Genomic DNA, 4,443 nt, shown 5'->3' with positions numbered 1-4,443 from the left:
AAATACAAGCGTTCTTGACAGCTGACGTGACACCTTTCTAGAAAATTCTGAGAAATTGGCAAACAAAACAAAACTGCCAGGGCCAACAAGAGAATCGAGCAAGGTGGCAGAAATTAAGGTCAACACCCACAGTTAGGTGTATTTCTACATACGGGTAGCAAACAATTGGAAAATGAAGAGACATCCTTAAAGTAGCAGCCACAAACATGAAATAGGGGTCGATGTGCCAAAAGCTGTGTGGGACCTTTATACTGCAAAGAACAAAACTCGCTGAGAGAAACCAAAGAGATACAGGGGCTCTGCAGAAAGTCTGTGGAAGGGGCCGGCGTGGTGGCACCAGCATCCCATAGGAGTGCCGGTTCGAGTCCTGGCTGATCCACTTCCGTTTAGCTCCCTGCTTATGTATCTGGGAAGACAGTAGAAGATGGCCCAAGTGCTTGGGGCCCTGCCACCCACATGGGAGACTTGGAGTGAGTGCTGGGCTCCTGGCTTCGGCCTGGCCCAGCCTCAGTCTCTGTAGCCATTTGGGGATGAAGCAGCAGATGGAAGATCTTTCTCTCTCTACCCTTCCCTTTCTCTATTTATGCCTTTCAAATAAAATAAATAAATCCTTTAAAAAAAAACTCATGGAAGATGAATATTAGGAAAAAACTAGGCTAGTGTACCAACATTTTTTGTATCAAAATAAAATTTTTTTTTAAAAAAAGGATTTACTTATTTGAAAGAGTTACAGAGAGATGGAGGGACAGAGAGAGAAAGAGATTTTCCATCCACTGGTTCACTTATAACAGCTGGGGCTGAGCCAGGCTGAAGGCAGGAGGCAGGAATTCCATCCGGGTCACCCACATGGGCAGCAGGGGCCCAAGTGCTTGGCCCATCTTCTGCTGCTTTCCCAGGGCATTAACAGGATCTGGATTGGAAGCAGAGCAGCTGGGACTCAAACTGGTGTTCTGACATGCGATGTCAGTGTCGCAGGTGGCGGCTTAACCTGGTGTGCCACGGTGCTGGCCCCCAAAATAAACTTATTTTTAAAAGATTTTTGTGTGTATGTGTGTGATTGAAGAGCAGAACAACACAGAGGAAGAAGCAGACTGAGAGAGAGAGAGATCTTCCAGCTACTGGTTCACTTCCTAAGCAGCCTAACAGCTGGCCAAGGCTGGGCCAGGCCAAAGCCAGGAGCCTGGAACGCCATCTGCGTCTCCCACACGGGTGGCAGGGGCACAAGTACTTGGGCTTTCTTGTGCCGTCCTCCCAGGCACATTAGCAGGGAGCTGGATGGGAAACTGAGCAGTAGGCATGCCTATATGGGATGCCGGCATGACCAGTGGCAGCTTAACCCACTGTGTCACAAAGCCAGTCCCAAAACTCATAGTTGCATTTTTCCTGTGACTTTTTGAATTGCCCTCACACACATCAGCATAGGGAATCCAGAGACAGACCCACACGTGGTTTGCAGGTTGATTTTATAAACGTTTATTTATTTGGGAGGCAGAAAGACAGAACTAGCTCCCATCCGCTGGTTCACTCCCCAAATGCCCCCAGTGGCCCCTGGCTCAAAGCTGGGAGCCTGGAATTCAATTCAGATCTCCCACATGGGTGGCAGGAACCCAATTTCTTAAGCCACCGCCTGCTACCTCCCGGAGTGGGCATTAGCAGGAGCCAGAGTCCGGAGCCGGAGGTGACGTCAAGCCCAGGCATTCCAGTGTCACTGCTACCTCAGCTGCTAGGCCCAAGGCCTCCCCCACCAGTTGATTTAAAAAAAATTTTTTTTATTTGAAAGTCAGAGTTACACAGAGAGAGAAGGAGAGGCAGAGAGAGAGAGAGGTCTTCCATCCATTTGTTTACTCCCCAATTGGCTGCAATGGCCAGAGCTGCACCGATCTGAACCAGGAGCCAGGAGCTTCTTCCAGGTCTCCCATGTGGGTGCAGGGGCCCAAGGACCTGGGACATCTTCTGCTGCTTTCCCAGGAGCATTAGCAGGGAGCTGGATGGGAAGTGGAGCAGCCAGGTCTTGAACTGGCGCCCATATGGGATGCCGGCACTGCAGGTGGCGTCTTTACCCACTATGCCACAGCGCCGGCCCCACCAATTGATTTTTGACAAAAGTACCCAGAGAGTTTAAAGATGAAAGAATATCTTCCAACAAATGATAAGACAGAGCATCTTTCAGCAGAGCTAACATGGCAAAATTCTAAGAGAAAACACAAGACCTGACCTTGGCTTACTTAGGACAGCAAAAGCACCCACCATAAAGAGGTAGCGCAGGGACTCCATTGAAACTGGAAACTGTGGCTCTTCAAAGGATGCTTCCAGAAAACGGAAGTCGCAGATCACAGCCTGGGAGGAAGCATTCCCAATGCACGCACTGACAGCATTGAGGACACCTGCACGCAACCTAGAAAGAGCCCTCGCAATCCAGTAAGAAGAAAAATCAATGTTTTTGCATGGATTCTTTGAGCAGTCATTTCTCCAAATATATGAATGACCGAGAGGCACATTCAACGTCATTAACGGTTAAGGAGATGGGAGCTAAGACCCCAGTGCGATTTTACTACATTTCCATAGCAATGGTTACAAGCAAAAAAATGTCAAGGGTGAGTAAGGGTGCAGGGCAGCCGGAAGGTTCTCACATCACTGGCAGGTGCATACAGGGCTACAACCCCTTTGCCAATAGTTTGCCAATTTCTTCTTTGTTTTAAATTTAATTATGTGAGCAGCAGAAAGAGAGAAAGATATTCCATCCACTGGTTCACTCTCCAAATGGCCACCAGGGCCAGGCTGGGCCAGGCTGAAGCCAGGAGCCTGGAAGTCCATCCAGGTCTCCCACATGGGTGGCAGGGACCCAAGGACTTGGGTCATTTTCTGCAGTCTTCCCAGGTGCACCAGCAGGAAGGTGGACCAGAAGCAGAGCATCTGGGACCCAAACTGACACTCTGCGGTGGGATGCTGGGACTACAACTGGCAGCTTAACCTGCTGTGCCACAGTGCTGGCCCGTTTGCCACTTTCCTATCAGGTTAACACACACTTGCTGCACGACCCAACAATTTGAGAATATAACCCACCAGGACCTGTCCGTGCACATTGAGGGTAACTTCATCTGTAACAGCTCCAAACTGGAAGCAATGCCAATGTCCCTCAATGGGCAAATGGACAAACACATTGTGGCGTAGCTGCGCGATGAGACACCTCTCAGAAATAAAAAGAAACAAGCCACCAACACGAGCAGTGACTGGGTGAAGCCAGAGACGGAAGGATCTGTACCCCACGGCTCATCAATACCTCGCATTTGTGAAACTATTCCCCAGCGACAGACGCCAGACAAGAGGTCACCAGGGGCCAGTGGCTGGGATACACTGGCTGCAGTGGGCACAAAGGCTGCAGTGGTGGTTATGTGGGCTTATACATTTGCTAAAACGCATGGAACTGTATACTTTATTTTGAATTTATTTTAATCTTATTTAAAATACATAGAGAGACAGGCAGACAAAGATCTTTCATCTGTGGTTCACTCCCCAAATTCCTGCCACAGCCAGGGCTGTGACAGACCACACCCAGGAGCCCAGAACTCAATCTGGGCCTCCCATGTGGGTGGCAGGGACTCAGGTACACGAGCCCTCGCCAGCTGCCTCCCAGGAAGCTGGACTCAGAAGCAGAGCTGGGACCTGAACCCAGGCACTCCAACATGGGATGTGAAGTAGGCATTTTCACCAGTGTGCGACAACACCTGCCCCAAACTACACACTTTCAACTGATGTATTTTAAGTAAATTCTATCTCGATAAAGCCAAGTTTAAAAGAAAAAGAAGGGGCTGGTGCTGTGGCGTAGTGGGTAAAGCCACCACCTGCAGTGCCGGCACCCCATATAGGTGCCGTTTCAAGTTCTGGCTGCTCCACTTCTAATCCAGCTCTGCTATGGCCTGGGAAAGCAGAAGATGGCCCAGGTCCTTGAACCCCTACACCCACGTGGGAGACCCGGAAGAAGCTCCTGGCTCATGGCTTTGGATCAGTACAGCTCCGGCCATTGCAGCCATCTGGGGAGTGAACCAGCAGATGGAAGACCTCTCTCCCTCTCTCTCTGCCTTTGCCTATCTATAACTCTGCCTTTCAAATAAATAAATAAATCTTTAGGGAAAAAAGAAAAGGAAGGCACCATTGCTGTAGCCTGCGTCAAGGACGCGTGCTCTGAGGCCAGTCTCTGTCTCCACCTACTCACCCCCTGCAGCCCCAAGGCCGCAGACAGCAGGGCTCCTTCCTGGGGGGCAGGTCCTTTCCCAGCAGCCCCTCCCTGCCCAGCCCGGGCCAGGACCCTCTTGCGCGGGCAGCTACAACCAGAGCTTCCTGCCTGCCGGAGGCTGAGCAGCCCGGGTGTCCCAGGTGCGTACCCTGGGGCCAGAGCTGGGCCGGCTCAGCAGTCGTGTTGAGCTGATGCAGAGTTGGCCCTCA

The sequence above is a fragment of the Lepus europaeus genome, chromosome 14 (genome assembly GCF_033115175.1).
Source record: "Lepus europaeus isolate LE1 chromosome 14, mLepTim1.pri, whole genome shotgun sequence".
Lineage (NCBI taxonomy): Eukaryota > Metazoa > Chordata > Mammalia > Lagomorpha > Leporidae > Lepus > Lepus europaeus.
The sequence above is the reverse complement of the archived record's forward strand: the minus strand, read 5'-3'. Positions refer to the sequence as shown.